The sequence below is a fragment of the Bombina bombina genome, chromosome 2 (assembly GCF_027579735.1).
Source record: "Bombina bombina isolate aBomBom1 chromosome 2, aBomBom1.pri, whole genome shotgun sequence".
Lineage (NCBI taxonomy): Eukaryota > Metazoa > Chordata > Amphibia > Anura > Bombinatoridae > Bombina > Bombina bombina.
Window position 1 is genome coordinate 132,371,002 of NC_069500.1, and position 18,183 is coordinate 132,389,184.

Genomic DNA, 18,183 nt, shown 5'->3' on the forward strand with positions numbered 1-18,183 from the left:
GTGGTTATTAAATTATGTATACAGCAAAAGCTCTGATGGCATTGTTGAGCAAGAAGATGTGGTCTCATAAATAGATAGATAGATAGATAGATAGATAGATAGATAGATAGATAGATCAATAGATAGATACTAACACTAACCTAAATTTATATCTGTTTGTAAATAAGAACCAAAAAGCATTTTTTTATCAGAAAAATTAAAATGAACAATAAAAATATCCTGGTGCATTTTAAAAAAACAAGTAAATATACAAGCAGTGTTCCTTGAAAATATTTGTGTTTTAAATTTTTATTTGTTTGTTTTGTACATAAATACACAAAAAGTACTTAAGTTTTGTTTTGATAATTTGACTCTTTAGTTTCCCTAAGCATATATTTATTTATTTAAATATAGAAATCATTTTCTAAAAGCCTTACAGGTATAGTTCTACAGATGGAAGATCAACTAGAAAGGTAATAATGACTGTTATTTGACTAGTTTACCTATAAGGTCCTTAAAACTGAAATACATCATTTTTTGTATGGGTTTATGCTTTTATACTATTTGTTATTATTATTCTTTATTTATAAAGCACCAACAGATTCCGCAGCGCTGCCCATGGGTACAAGGATAAAAGTACAACGGAGAAACAATACAATAAAAGTCGAGATTTTACAGACGGATACAGGGGGAATTGAGGGCCCTGTTCCTGTGGGAATTTACAATCTAGATGGGTAGGAGGATGGGATACAGGAGGTGGGGACTGCAAAGGTGAGAATGATATTAGTGAGGAAATAGATGAGGGCAACTGTTAGGTAAGTGAAGTTCATTTCTTAACTAGTCGGGTGATAAGCTAATATGTCTTCATTTTTAAAAAAATACACATAAATGTAGTTTTTGTCCTCGATAAAAAAAGGGGCAGATAAGATCACTTTCATATCGGACTCACTGGTGAAAAAATTCAATGCTGTGTGTAAAGTTAAGTAATCCTATCATGTTTAGCAAAGAGAAAAACTGGTGTGCAGAATGATTTGGACTGAATTTGGTCTATGACTTCTAGTGTAAGTATTGTATGTTCAAATCCTTGTGAGTATGATATTTTTTTAATTAGGGGGAATCACAGCTCATAATTTAAGGTTCTAAACCATAAATCACAATCACATGAATGTTATACTTGTCTTCTGTTCTGAATAATATTTGTCTAGCTCCTGATAATCATTATTTAAAAACAAATTAATAGTGATAATAATAATATAATAATAACATGTGAGGTTGAATGATATTTAAATGTTAAAAAATATATTTGTTAAAGAGACATTAAACACCTCTTGCTTTTGTTTTAAAGAAACATAATACCCATATACTAAATCACTTGAAAGTGATTTGGCATAACTGTAAAAAGCTGACTAGAAAATATTACCTGGATATCTCTATGTAAAAAAGAAATATATTTACCTTAAAAGGTATTAATTTTACAAGAGTAAGTGCTCTGTGTAAAAAAAACCCACATAAGCCAATCAGTGCTAAACAAACTAAAATTTAAAAATATTTAATAGTAAACTTTCTTAAACTGAGGAGGGATATAACATGACTGTGCCATACATACCAGATGCACTCCCCCTTGTAAGTCCTGGGACTAGCATCCTGCCTAAATTACCCTTTTCAATGGAAAGTGGATAATGAGGAAATTTTGTGGTAAAATATTTTCCCCTTTTACATAGAGATGTGTTCAGGGGATATTTTCTAGTGAGCTTTTTACAGCTATACCGCATCACTTTCAAGTCCTTCAACATTTGGGTTTCTTGGTTTGCTTATTTTAGAAATTAACGCCTAGATTTAGAGTTTTGTTGGTAAAAACCTGCGTAGCTAACGCTGCTTTTTTTCCCAGCGCACCCTTAAGACAACGCTGGTATTTAGAGTTGTCTGAGAGGCTGCGTTAGGCTCAGAAAACGGATCAATGAGCCTAATTTAGCTCCACTTCAACCCTCAATATCAGCGTTGCTTACGGTAGCGGTAAGCTGGAAAAACGTGCTCGTGCACAATATTCCCCTAGGAAACAATGGGGCAGTTTGGGCTGAAAAAACCTAACACCTGCAAAAAATCAGCGTTCAGCTCCTGACGCAGCCCCATTGTTTCCTATGGGGAAACACTCTCTAAGTCTACACCTAACACCCTAACATGAACCCCGAGTCTAAACACCCCTAACCTTACACTTATTAACCCCTAATTTTCCACCCCCGCTATCGCTGACACCTGCATTATATTATTAACCCCTGATCTGCCACTCCGGACACCGCCGCAACTTACATTATACCTATGAACCCCTAATCTGCTGCCCCTAACACCGCCAACCCCTATATTATATTTATTAACCCCTAATCTGCCCCCCAACATAGCCGCTACCTTACCTACACTTATTAACCCCTAATCTGCCGACAGGACCTCGCCGCCACTATAATAAATGTATTAACCCCTAAACCACCGCACTCCCGCCTCGCAAACACTATAATATATAGTATTAACCCCTAATCTGCCCTCCCTAACATCGCCGCCACCTACCTACAATTATTAACCCCTAATCTCCCGCCCGCACCGTCGCCGCTACTATAATAAAGTTATTAACCCCTAAACCTAACTCTAACCCTAACACCCCCCCTAACATAAATATAATTTAAATGAAACTAAATAATATTCCTAAAATTAACTAAATTAATCCTATTTAAAACTAAATACTTACCTATCAAATAAACCATAATATAGCTACAATATAACTAATAATTACATTGTAGCTATTTTAGGATTTATATTTATTTTACAGGAAACTTTGTATTTATTTTAACTAGGTACAATAGCTATTAAATAGTTAATAACTATTTAATAGCTACCTAGTTAAAATAAGTACAAAATTACCAGTAAAATAAATCCTAAACTAAGTTACAAATACACCTAACACTACACTATCATTAAATTAATTAAATAAATTACCTACAATTAGTTAAATAAAAATACAATAAAATAAACTATTCTATAATACAAAAAAAAAACACTAAATTACAAAAAATAAAAAAGAATTACAAGAAGTTTAAACTAATTACACCTAATCTAAGCCCCCTAATAAAATAAAAAATCCCCCCAAAATAAAAAAATGCCCTACCCTATTCTAAACTACCAAAGTAATCTGCTTTATTACCAGCCCTTAAAAGGGCTTTTTGCGGGGCATTGCCCCAAAGTAATCAGCTCTTTTACCTGAAAATAAAAATACAATACCCCCCAACATTACAACCCACCACCCACATACCCCTAATCTAACCCACCCAAACCCCCCTTAAAAAAGCCTATCCTTAACCCCCTGAAGATCTCCCTACCTTGAGTCGTCTTCACTCAGCCGAGCCGAATTCTTCATCCAAGGTGCGCAGAGGAGGTCCTTGATCCGGTAGAAGTCTTCATCCAAGTGGGGCAAGAAGAGGTCCTCCATCCAGTAGAAGTGTTCATCCAGGCGGCGTCTTCAATCTTCATCCATCCGGAGCGGAGCGGAGCCATCTTCAAAGGAGCCAACGCGTAATCATATTGAAGTTCAATCCGATTGGCTGATGCAATCAGCCAATTGTATTGAACTCGCATTCTATTGGCTGTTTCGATCTGCCAATAGAATGCGAGTTCAATACGATTGGCTGATTGGATCAGCCAATCGGATTGAACTTCAATATGATTGGCTGATTGCATCAGCCAATCAGATTTTTTCTACCTTAATTCCGATTGGCTGATAGAATTCTATCAGCCAATTGGAATTGAAGGGATGCCATCTTGGATGACGTCCCTTAAAGGAACCTTCATTCGTCGGGAAGTCGTCGGTTGAAGAGAATGGCTCCGCGTCGGCTCCTTTGAAGATGGCTCCGCTCCGGATGGATGAAGATTGAAGACGCCGCCTGGATGAACACTTCTACCGGATGGAGGACCTCTTCTTCCCCCGCTTGGATGAAGACTTCTACAAGATCAAGGACCTCTTCTGCGCACCTTGGATGAAGAATTCGTCTCGGCTGGGTGAAGACGACTCAAGGTAGGGAGATCTTCAGGGGGTTAGCAATAGGTTTTTTCTAAGGGGGGTTTGGGTGGGTTAGAGTAGGGGTATGTGGGTGGTAAGAGCTGATTACTTTGGAGCAATGCCCCGCAAAAAGACCTTTTAAGGGCTGGTAATAGAGCAGATTACTTTGGTAGTTTAGAATAGGGTAGGGCTTTTTTTATTTTGGGGGAATTTTTTATTTTTTTAGGGGGCTTAGATTAGGTGTAATTAGTTTAAACTTCTTGTAATTCTTTTTTATTTTTTGTAATTTATTGTTTGCTTTTTTTGTATTATAGAATAGTTTATTTTATTGTATTTTAATTTAGCTAATTGCAGGTAATTTATTTAATTAATTTAATGATAGTGTAGTGTTAGGTGTATTTGTAACTTAGGTTAGGATTTATTTTACAGGTAATTTTGTACTTATTTTAACTAGGTAGCTATTAAATAGTTATTAACTATTTAATAGCTATTGTACCTAGTTAAAATAAATAAAAAGTTGCCTGTAAAATAAATATAAATCCTAAAATAGCTACAATGTAATTATTAGTTACATTGTAGCTATATTAGGGTTTATTTTATAGGTAAGTATTTAGTTTTAAATAGGATTAATTTAGTTAATTTTAGGAATATTATTTTGTTTCATTTAAATTATATTTATGTTAGGGGGGTGTTAGGGTTAGAGTAAGGTTTAGGGGTTAATAACTTTATTATAGTACCGGCGATGGTGCGGGCGGGAGATTAGGGGTTAATAATTGTAGGTAGGTGGCGGCGATGTTAGGGAGGGCAGATTAGGGGTTAATACTATTTATTATAGTGTTTGCAAGGCGGGAGTGCAGCGGTTTAGGGGTTAATACATTTATTATAGTGGCGGCGAGGTACGGTCGGCAGATTAGGGGTTAATAAGTGAAGGTAAGGTAGCGGTGACATTGGGGGGGCAGATTAGGGTTTAATAAATATAATATAGGGGTCGGCGATGTTAGGGGCAGCAGATTAGGGGTTTATAGGTATAATGTAGGTGGCGGCGGTGTCCGGTCGGCATATTAGGGGTTAAAATTTTTATTATAGTGGCGGGGGCCTCGGTTTAGGAGTACATAGGTATTTTATGGGTGTTAGTGTACTTTGTAGCACAGTAGTTAAGAGCTTTATATTCACGCGTTAGCCCATAAAGCTCTTAACTACTGACTTTTTTTGTCGGTAGGAGTGTTGTCGGTAGAGAGTCTACCGCTCACTTCTCCCAAGACTCCAAATACCGGCGTTAGGCAGATCTCATTGAAAAGATAGGATACGCAATTGGCGTAAGGGGATCTGCGGTAGCCTGGAGTCGCGGTGAGGAACTGAGCGTTATACCCTTTCCTGCCTGACTCTAAATACCAGCGGGCAGTAAAAAGCAGCGTTAGGACCCCTTAACGCTGCTTTTGACGGCTAACACCAAACTCTAAATCTAGGTGTAAGAGTTTGCCTTGTATCTTTTCTAGTATCAAATGAGCAATCCAAGTAATAATAATAATAATAATAATACTAGTAATAATAATAATAATAATACTAGTAATAATAATAATAATAAAACATTTATCTAATACAAAACATAATTGTTATTGTTTTAATCTTTATTTAATTAGACGGCAAAGGGATAATAGTTGTTGTAATTATTAATATATTAATTACCCAAATACTTTTCTATTCACCAGCACTTTTCAGGGGGCACCATAATTAAATTCAACACGTAACTAAATGTACTGAAACAGCAGGATTTGAGGACCCTGAGTCGAGAGAGCTAAATCATAAACATCATCATTTTTATTGCAGTTACTTTACTATAATATTTGCCATTAAAAAAAAATTCATAGAAAATAAAAAATAAAAAAAAATCATTGCTTTGGGGAACAAAAAGTTACTGACAAGTTACTGGTCTAGACTGGGTTAGATTGAGTTTAGCCCCATAGAAACTAAGGTTTCTGGTATCTCTTTTTAGGTCACACATCACATAGTTTATTCTTGTTTTAAAACCAGACATTTTAAAATATAAATAAAAATGCATATATTTTAATGCTATTTTCTTTTTTATATAAAAAGTATAAAACAAATGTTTATTCAATCCAACCTTGAAGGCATTGATATTGCAAGGTTAAAAAAAGTTGTGACTGGGACTCAGTTGCAGCTGTATCAGCATAATGTAGCTATTATTTAATAATAGTTTGTCATTTACATAATACAGGTTCTTTATGGCTAATTCCAAAGAGTATTACGGTAATTACTAATGGGTTTCAGCAGTTAGCACTCATACATACATGTTATTGAACCAACGATCATCCCAGTATCTCCCTGGAACCAACTACCTTACAAAGCAGCACTGCCCCTATCAACCTTGATTCCACTTTTATTAGCACTAATAGTTTCCCTAAACAATGCAGCCTGTTCAGTCATTTTCATACACTGAAGGGACCACCCCTAGATGTCCCCACCAAGCACAATCAAGACATAAAGCCCAAGAAGCCCCCTACACAAATCTCAAACATTACTACCCTAAAGAATCTAAGGAGCCCACCTACTTGACCCCTTAAAAAAGTATCCCAACAATTAACACTATCGGGGTCATAAAATCTAAAGGACACCCTACCAACTGCTAAGCAAACCAAAAACTGATAACCAGATGGAATTTAGAAAACTATTAATTTTCCCTAAAGCTATTTTCCAACTGTCCTGTTTTTGCTGGGCACAGAACCAGGTATCTATAGCCACTGACATGCAGCAGAGAGACATTCATAACACAGTATAAAACTTGATAACATATTTCCAGAACATAAATAGTAATATAAATAAAGGCCAATATGGATATTATAGCTGTACCATATAGTAGGGCTAGTGTATATTGTAAAAAATAAAAATGCAGCTTCAAGTTTGAACAAAATGTATATTTTTAACCTACATAAGGGTTATGCTGCAGCGATCTTCAGACAGATGAAACATGGAGGAATATTAATAGAACACCTGAAGTTCAGCATGCTGTTTCTACTTAGAGTAGAGAAGGATGTAGCAGCCAAACAGAATCAACTTAAATTGTAAGAAGCTTAGAGCTGAAGGTTTCCTTAGAGTCAAAACTGCCAGAATGTTTTCTAGTGGTATTGAAGCCAACAAACTTTTATATTATAATATTTGTTAAGGGGTTAAGGACAATGAGAATCATTCTGTTTTCTACCAATAAATGTCCAGATTCTGTCAATTAATTTTCAGTCGCCCCCATCCCCATCCAAAAACAACTAACCATGTCCATGGATAGACCCCAAGCTACTCCTAGGCTGACCAGTAAAAACACAAGACACCATGTTTGCCCAGATTTTCCCATGGGTTACCACAAATTGTAGTTGTGACTAGGCAGTATGGCTGATGGAAAAATAGTGGCACAGAGGAGGTCACAAATCTTGGTGCTTTGAACAATTTTTTAGCTGCCCTGTGCTATCTCATGCTTTCCTTAAAGGGACAGGCAAGTCCAAAAAAAAAACTTTCATTTTTCAAATAGGGCATGTAATTTTAAACAACTTTCCAATTTACTTTTATCACCAATTTTGCTTTGTTCTCTTGGTATTCTAGTTGAAAGCAAACCTAGGAAGGCACATATGATAATTTCTAAGCCCTTGAAGGCCGCCTCTATTTTATTAACTTTTCATAGCAGGGGAGAGCAAGCTCATGTAGGCCATATAGATAGCATTGTGATCATGCCAGTGGCTAGTGGCAGACACTGCACTAATTGGCTAAAATGCAAGTCAATAGATAATAACTAAAAGTCATGTGATTAGGAGCGGTCAGAAGATGCTTAGAAACAAGTTAGTCACAGAAGTAAAAAGTGTATTAATATAACAGTGTTGGTTTTGCAAACTGGGGAATGGGTAAGAAAGCGATTATTTATCTTTTTAAACATCAAAAATTCTGGTATTGACTGTCCCTTTAAAATACAAACAGTAGAAATACAACAGAAGAGAAAAATAGATGCTTTTCTAATGAGTATCCCTGAGGATAGATTCAGAGATATATAAAAATGTAATTCACTTTTTCTATAAAGTTCTCCATTAACCTTTGTGGTTATTTATGTAGACAAATTATTTGATACTAAGCATCTGAGTAAATTAAGCTTTTATTTTTTGTTCAATATACCAACTAGAGACATGCATTCAGCAGTTTAATTAACTGTGAATATGAGAGAAGGCACTCACATCTTTTTGGAGCCAGATTTATTTTTGAGAAAGGGCAACATATTAAGGACATGTTTGTTTTGAAGTGCAAAATACCGCTTATGTGAGCGTGATACTCAGTAATACCAGCGCACACCTTCCCATTGCATGGAAGCTTTGAGCTCGCTAGAGCGTGCTTCCATAGGCTCCAATGGGAGCCTCGTTCTCATGCCGTCAGGGCAAGTAGCACAGTGTTGGCCAGCAAAATATTAAATATATATGTATATGAATATATACATATATATTTATGTGTTAATATGTGCATATACGTATATGTAAGCATAAACATATATATTTATAAAGAACACACAGTCCCCAAAGACCGCAATGTAAAGGCAATTGTTAGTGCTGTTTTTTCTCTAATACCCCACACCCGCTCAATTTAACCCCTAAGAACCATTTGGGCAGTTTTTTTTTTAAATAAAAATGCAAATGAAACCCACACTAGACAAAAATTTGGGGGCACTTTTGGAAAATTAATCAGAGATTTGATCTCTAGTTAATTTTCGGAGCGCTAATTGCTACTTGTAATGGCTGGTTATTTATCGTGGGCCTGTAAACTGGCGAATTTGAACATTTACGGGCGCGTGATGAATTAGAGCTTCACTTGTAATCTAGCCCTAAATCCAGATCTTAGTGTGTATTTTCTAGGCAGGTCTTGCTGTTTTTTCTTGCAAAACAAAAGGTTGTGAGTTTGTTTCAATCTATGCAATGCACTGTATGTACTGATGGAAAAAGACATGCATACAAAGTTAGAATTGGATGAAAGGTAAAATACACTGAAAACAGCAAAATTGTCATTTGTTTTTGCTTAAAAAAATGCTATCAGTGTTAGTTACTCCCTGTCACATTTACTCTCCCCTGTAGGTGCTTCATTGCATAGAGCTACATTTATTTCTATGGGAGACAGCTCAACACACTCTGGGAACTCCATGATCAGCCCCTTCTTATACAGAATAAGGGTGCCTATGTGAAAGGTGCCATGATAATTCTCTCCATGTTAAAGAATTGGGCCCTAAATAATAATAAAAAAAATAAATAAAAAAAATCCAAAGAAAAATGGTTGAACCAGAAATTCCCTGTGAGTTGCCAGCTTACCTCCAAAGAAAGTGACAAAGTTCACTAGAATGCAGAATCTTGCTCACTAGCATTATTTATTTTTATTTTTTTTAAATACAAATTACACTGTTCTCTGAAATTTAATACATATTTAAATGTTCTTTACAATTACAACTTAAATACGAGTTTTACTGTTCACAACAAATGTTTTTTTTTCTGAAGGATGATTTTATAGCATAATGTAAATTCACATTTTGTAGCTGATTTGTAACACCCTTTTGGATGCACACTGTATTTATGCCTAATAAGATTCCAGCATCTCACCATTGCCTACATATGTAGTTTATACCCCATAGTGACATATACAGCTCACAGAGTAAAATCTGCTTTTAGACCATCCTGTTGCAAAATTCGTAGCACTGACAGATCATCTTGTCTGAGCAGAGAACTTTAGATCATTGTGCCCTCTGTAACAACTACACAGACTTGCTTACATAAAATGGCCTCTTTCATGATTCAGATAGAGTATGAAATTTTAAGCAACTTTCTAACTTACTCCTATAATCAATTTTTCTTCTTTCTCTTGGTATCTTTATTTGAATGTAAGCATAGGAGCCAGCCCATTTTTTATTCAGCACCTGGGTAAAGCTTGCTGATTGGTGGCTACATTTAGTCACCAATTAGAAAGCGCTACCCAGATGCTGAACCAAAAATGGGCCAGCTCCTATGCTTACATTCCTGCTTTTTCAAATAAAGATTCCAAGAGAACGAAGAAAAATTGCTAATAGGAGTAAATTAGAAGAAAGTTGCTTAAAATTGCATGCTCTATCTGAATCATGAAAGTTTAATGCTGACTAAGCTAAACCTTACATTTTTGAGTTTATCTAAATTGTCATTAAAATTGTAATCTACCACAGCTTCACACTATTAATACCTGTTATAACCTCTTAGTGAATGGAGGAGAAATACAAGTATGTGTTTTGTGTAGGATGGTCTTCTGGTCAAGTCAAAGTCCTTATTACAAAAAAATGTAGTAAGTAGAAAAGTGCATCTTCTGCATATGGAGCTATAGATCAATGTGGAGTCTACAAAATGTGTATGGACACTTGCTGTATTTACCAGCACCCAGTACAGAAGTAAAACTGAGCAGCTGTGCATTATCGTGTATTCCATCTGAATTGTCTGTTTTGTTTTTTTATTTATGCTATATGACACAATTTCATGTCATAGTTTTACCCACTGGGTTCTTTATTATATTAACAGCCATTAAAAAGTCCTGGTAATTGAATTTTGTGTATAACCTGATTTTGAGTGGAACTGATTTCTATGGTTGACATGATTTTAATGTTTATTACTTAACACAATTTTGCTATTTGAATATTTGTTTATTGTTGTGAGATAGGTCTTGCAATGCTTTGTATAGTCAATGGCTTTTCTCTAATACTCTAGCAGAAAATGACTTGATTTTATTGTATATTAGTTAATAAAATGTTGTTAATTAAGGGAATATGAAACCCACACATTTTATTTTGTGATTAAGACAAAACATACAGTATTCAAAAAAAGTTGTTCTTTGTTGAAGAAATACTTAGGTAGGTGCCTGGAGCCCTGCATGGCAGGAAATATTACTAACTCTGCTTTTCAAAAAAAGATACAAAGAGAAGGAATAAATATTGATAATGGAAGCAAATTAGATAGTTGTTTAAAATTGCATGCTCTATCTGAATTATGAAGGAAAAATGTTGGGTGTCATATGCCTTTAAATATACTGTATGTATATTGCTGTAAGGGAATATAAACACTTTAAGATTTTAAAATAACCTTGAAAAAGAATAATGCACAATGTGGTATTACAAGTGAAAGCTTAATTATTTTAATCAAAGCATCTTAACGCAACCACATTTTTTTTAACGGGCTCTAAACTTTTAATGAATAGTGCATTGTGCTCATATTTCATGTGGTGATGTGTTGTGCTCAAGCACAATCCAAAATAACACTGTCAAATGTAGCTTTTTTATAAGATCTGAAGATCTGAAGTAAACCAATAATGGGCTAGATTACAAGTGGAGCTCTAATTTATAGTTTACGGGTACGCGATAAATAACCAGCCATTACAAGTGGCTGGTTATTGCTGACGTGAGCTTGCGGTAGCAGTTAGCGCTCTGAAAATTAACCAGAGATCAGATATTATTGAAATGCAGGATGGTAAGTTCAGGAGTGTGCACGTGTCTGCAGTACTATATGGAAGAGTTTTTGCAACAATGTTATACATTAGCAAGAGCACTAGATGACAGCACTATTTCCTGTCATGTATTTCTCCAGACATGTGCACGCTACCTATCTAGATAGAATAAAGCAAATTTGATAATAGAAGAAAATTTGAAACTTTTTTCAAAGCATTCTCCATCTGAATCATGAAAGAAAAATGTTGGGTCTTATGCCCCTTTAACAAATGCAAAATGATGCACTGCATACTAGCATAATGATAGTGGCTAGCCATGTTTTCTGCAGACTTCAGCATAGATTGGCTTCTCTAAATAAGGTAAGTGGCAGGTGGGCTTGGGCTATTGAAAAACAGTTTCAACAAACCAATGTTAATTTGTTTTAAAATCTTTAGAACTGGTTGATATGTATTCTATAACAAGGCAAAATGACAGGTGCATAAATGTGGGCATCCTTCTCATTTTGTTGATTTGAATACCTAGCACTGATTAATTGGAACACACAATTGGTTTGGTGAGCCCATTAAGCCTTGAACTTCATAAACAGTTGCATCTAATCATGAGAAAAGGTATTTAAGGTGGCCAAACGTTGTTGTTCTCTTTGACTCTCCTCTGAAGAGTGGCAACATGGGGGCCTCAAAACAACTCTTAAATGACCTGAAAACAAAGATTGTTCAACATTAGGCTTTAGGGCAAGGCTACAAAAAGCTATTGCAGAGATTTAAGCTGTCAGTGTCCACTGTGAGGAACATAGTGAGGAAATGGAAGACCACAGGCACAGTCCTTGTTAAGGTCAGAAGTAAAATATCGGAGAGACAAAGGCAAACGATGGTAAGAACGTTCAAAAACAGCCCACAGACCACCTCCAAATACCTACAACATCATCTTGCTGCAGATGGTGTCACTGTGCATCGTTCAACAATTCAGCATATGGGAGGGTGATGCGGAAGAAGCCTTTTCTGCACACACACCACAAACAGAGTCGCTTGAGGTATGCAAATGCACATTTGGACAAGCCAGCTTAATTTTGGAAGAAGGTGCTGTGGACTGATGAAACAAAGATTGAGTTATTTGGTCATAACAAGGGGCGTTATGCATGGCGGCAAAAAACACAGCGTTCCAAGACAAACACTTGCTAGCGACAGTAAAAAATTTTGGATGTGTCATCATGCTTTGGGGCTGTGTGGCCAGTGTCAGAACTGGTAATCTTGTTAAAGTTGAGGGTCGCATGGATTACACTCAATATCAGCAGATACTTGAGAATAATGTTGAGGAATCAGTCACAAAGTTGAAGTTAAGCGGGAGCTGGATATTTCAACAAGACAACGACCCAAAACACTGCTCAAAATCTACTCTGGCATTTATGCAGAGGAACAAGTACAATGTTCTGGAATGGCCATCCCATTCCCCAGACCTGAATATCACTTAAAATCTGTGGGGTGATTTGAAGCGGGCTGTCCATGCTCGGCAACCATCAAACCTAACTGAACAGGAGATGTTTTGGAAGGAGGAATGGTCCAAAATACCTTCATCCAGAATCCAGACACTCATTACAGGCTATAGGAAGCATCTAGAGGCTGTTATTTTATTATTATTTTTTTATTATCAGGCATTTATAAAGCGCCAGCAGATTATGCAGCGCTACACAAGTAATAATAAAACATTACAGGGATGCATTACATACAAACAAATACAGTATTTGGGTACATTACAGTTGGAGGTGCAATAATTGAGTTATACAAAAGGAGAGGAATGTCCTGCCCTTGGGCACAATGAGTAGTAGTTAACTTTAAATACAAAGTGGCCTACAGGTAGATAGGCTCTCAAGCTTACAATCTAAAGGAAAGGGAATTGACACAGAAGGAAAGGCGAAGGGAAATATGTCTGAAATAAGGCAATGTAAACTGAGATTGAGTAGTGATATAGGCAAACAATAAGAAAAAGTGTGTGATGAGTGGGCAAATGAGGATTGGAAAAGAGAAACAGAATGTAGTTAAGTGTCAGTACAGAGGCTGTGAAAATGAAGTAGTGTCTCTATCCTGGATAATTAGTGACATATGCACCAAATTGCTGTTAGGAGTTGTGTATATATTAAGGTTAATATCAGGGTGGGTGGTAGAGGTAGGATTGGAGGGCTAGTGCTTGCAGAGCAGGGTAAGTTGTGTATTTAGAGTTGCAGCTTTTAAAATGGTTTGCAGAGCAGGGTAAGTTGTGTAGTTAGAGTTGCAGCTTTTAAAATGGTTTGCAGAGCAGGGTAAGTTGTGTAGTTAGATTTGAGGCTTTTAAAATGGTTTGCAGAGCAGGGTAAGTTGTGTAGTTAGAGTTGCAGCTTTTAAAATGGTTTGCAGAGCAGGGTAAGTTGTGTAGTTAGAGTTGCAGCTTTTAAAATGGTTTGCAGAGCAGGGTAAGTTGTGTAGTTAGATTTGAGGCTTTTAAAATGGTTTGTAGAGCAGGGTAAGTTGTGTAGTTAGAGTTGCAGGGTAAGTTGTGTAGTTAGAGTTGCAGCTTTTAAAATGGTTTGCAGAGCAGGGTAATTTGTGTAGTTAGAGTTGCAGCTTTTAAAATGGTTTGCAGAGCAGGGTAAGTTGTGTAGTTACAGTTGCAGCTTTTAAAATGGTTTGCAGAGCAGGGTAAGTTGTGTAGTTAAAGTTGAAGCTTTTAAAATGGTTTGCAGAGCAGGGTGTTATTTCTGCTAAAGGAGGCTCTACTAAATATTGATGCAATATTTCTGTTGGGGTGCCCAAATTTATGCACCTGTCTAATTTTGTGTTGATGCATATTGCACATTTTCTGTTAATCCAATAAACCTCATTTCACTACTGAAATATTACTGTGTCCTTCAGTTATTTGATAGATCAAAATGAAATTGCTGATCCAAAACACCCAATTATTTATAAATGAAAATCATGGAAATTGTTAGGGGTGCCTAAACTTTTGCATATGACTGTATATAGTGTGTACAGAATATATAATATATATATATATATATATATATATATATATATATATATATATATATGCAATCAATATATGCATAAAAGATCAGTCCCATAAGAGTTATTTTCCTAAACCAAATGGACAGACAGAATATTCAATTTCAAAATAAGACAAGTGCACACTGAGAATACACATGAATCATATACACACTGAGACAAGTATCACATGTGCCCATATACTTTAGAGTTGGAGAGGCAGGAGGTATTACTGCCAATAATTAATAAAGTCATACTAGGACAAAAAGGAGCTACCTATCACCCCTGCTGATAAGGGAGGGTCCATAGTGGTCCAAAATACAAGTGACTACCACCAAGAAGCACTTAGACAATTAAGTGATATCACAACATATAAAAAATAACCAGGAAATCCTACCATACATAACAAAAGGAGTTAAAACATCTGCTAGACTGGGGTGAACTTAGGCATTATAGATTCAAAGTGAATATTTATATATTAAAAAAAAATGACAGCTAACTTTCGTCTAGTGCCAAAAATATACACAAGACACCTGTAATCCCCAGGTCGCCCCATAGTATTGGGTGTGGGGTCTTTGGGTGAACATCTGAGTGAATGGTTAGATAATATTCTTCAGCCGGCTGTAGTTACGTTACCGAGCTATGTGAAGGTTACTACCTGAGGAAACAGCGTGCCAGCTGAGAAACTAGTTGCATGATTTTAATAAATAGTGGGAACTTTCTGTACACTGTGTTTTATACTATTTTATTAAAAATGATTTTATACTTATCACTTGCCTGAGAGCCTGTTCTTTTGCTGTTGGAGACTACGCCCCTGACGGAGGTGTGTGAGAGCCTAAGAACAGTGAGCTGGGACACTGAGAGATCCCAGTAGGTGCCACTAAACACTAGTGAGTGCTGCGACACTTGTGATTACCAGTCTATTGCCATTGTATATATATATATATATATATATATATATATATATATATATATATATATACTGTGTATGTATATATATATATATATATATATATATATATACTGCTTGTACGATATTACACTAGGAGGCACCCTTCTGTGTTTTGTCTGCACCATCACAGAGTACTTTTTACCCATATTATAAGTATTATGAAAAAACAGACCTGGTCATGTCACTCCAAATGGCTTACCATAGACATGTCATTGTGGAATATTATCTATTTTTAAAGAGCAATGTTGGTCCAGATCTAATTGAATTTGTCCTTAAGGTGCTAAGGTCCCTTCTTACTCACAACTTTTTTCTTTTTGATTCAGTCTACTACCTTCAAGTCTGGGGCACATCGATGGGGGCCAAATTTACCCCCTCCTATGCAAATTTGTTCCTAGGGTGGTTCAAATCAGTTTTTATCTATGGAGATTCTAACTCGTTTTGTGCTCAGATACAAGTCTATGCTAGATACATAGACAATTTGATAATAATATGGAAGGGCTCTGAAAAACAAGCTAAAGATTTTCTAGTATATTTAAATTCTAATGATATGAACTTAAAGTTTACATATCAGATTGATTCAAACATAATTCAATATCTAGAAATCTAACTGATAGGAAGGGAGCATACAATATATGCTAAACTCTATGGAAAAGAGATAGCCGGTAATACTATTCTCAGAGCTGATTCTTGCCACCCAAAACATCTCAGGAGAGGCATTCCAAAAGGCCAATTTATTAGAATCAGAAAAGTTTGCACAGACTTATCTAGTTACAACAAGCATTATATGGAAATTATAGAGAGACTGGTACTTAGAGGATACAATAGAACAAGCTTCATGAACATGAAAACAAAAATTGCCAAAATAAACAGGGATTCCCTATTAAAACAAACCAAAAATTATGATCAGAAACGTAAATTAAAGTAGGATTCGAAACAAATCAATTTTATAACACAATATAGTAGCCCATTTGGCGAAATTTAGAAAATCATACAAAAATACCAATATGCTATCATTAGATTCACAATGCTAATCCATATTAGAAGGTGGTATAAAATTTATCTCTAGAAGACCACTAACCATTGGTAACCGTATTATTAAATATATATACAACAGGGAAACCCGCTGCAGTTAGAACTGGCTAATAAAAAAGGGTTTCTTTAAATGTGGGAGACACTGTAATGTTTGTGCACATTGTATCATGTGTTCTGAGGCTAATTCAACCTCTACTGACTTTGTCCACCAAATTAAATATAGGTTGGACTGCTGTTTACAATATGTGATCTCTCTAATAACCTGTGGAGTTTGTGGCAAACAATACATAGGGTTTACCTGTAGAAATCTGAAAGATAGGATCCGTGAACATCTGAGCTCTATTGAAAAAGATACCCCCAAAACTCCTGTAGGTAAACACATTTTCTTGCATAAGGAAAAGAAAAAGGCCTTTCACTTCCAGGCAATAGACTTTATTCCGGTAAATAAAAGAAGGGGTAACAGGGACAGAAAACTTGTTGATAAAAAAGTCCAATGGATTTTCATATTTGGAACTAAGAAACCTAAGGGTATACTGTAAATTCAAGATGGGATTTAGATCTATATCAGAGTTTGTAACACACACTTATATTGCACATACTGTTATTTGCAACTTTGTATGTATTATCTAAGTTCCCCCTTTGACTGCAATATCCACTAGATTAATGTATATCCCTTTCCAACAAAACTCACAATCAATCATGTATTTAGTAACTACAGAACAAACAAAACAATGGATACAATGGAATACATACTACACTAGCAAAACTGCAGACTTATTATATGCATACTAGATTATATTGTATTTACAGATTATAATACAGTTCAGCAGAGGTAGCTATGTTATTTAAAAAGACATAAAATAGGAGCGCCGAAGGCTGAAGTATGCAAACAGGAAAAACAAATATTGACCTATAGAGGCCCATTTATCAAGCTCTGGATGAGGGCCCGTGAGTCTTCATAACGCTGCTCCATAACGCTGTCCGCTCTGAGCAGGCAGATAGAGATCGCCGGAATTAAACCCAATCGAGTACGATTGGGTTGATTGACACCCTCCTGCTGGTGGCCGATTGGCCGCGTGTCTGCAGGGGACAGCGTTGCACTAGCAGCTCACAGGAACTGCTGTTGCAATGCTGAATATGGAGAGCGTATTGCTTTCCGCATTCAGCGAAGTCTGTCGGAACTGATCCGCACTGTCGGATCAGGTCCAACATACCTTTGATAAATATCTCCCATAGTCTCAATAAGTCTCAATAAACCTATGAGTAAATAAACTGTGGATAGATTATACTTATGGATTAAATATGCTCGTGTCAAAACATATTTATTAGTAACAAGATGAAGTAAGCATAAAAAATAACAAATAGCATAAACAATAGTAAAAAACAAATAATCCGGTTAAGGAGATAAAATAACTGAAATTCAGGTGCAACTGGATGTAGCTAATATTGAATATTCATGTGCAAAAAAAAGGGCACATAAATAAATGTCCATAGACACCTAATTGTAGAAAAAGATGTGTACACGTGAAAAAGTAAAGTAAAATTGTATATATAATATATATAACAAATATATATAACAGTGTCCAAATAAACAGTGTCCAAATGTAGAATCCTAATGACCAAAAACGTCCACTGGATCTGTCTTCTTAGAGTGATCAAAAATAATCTTAAACAATGA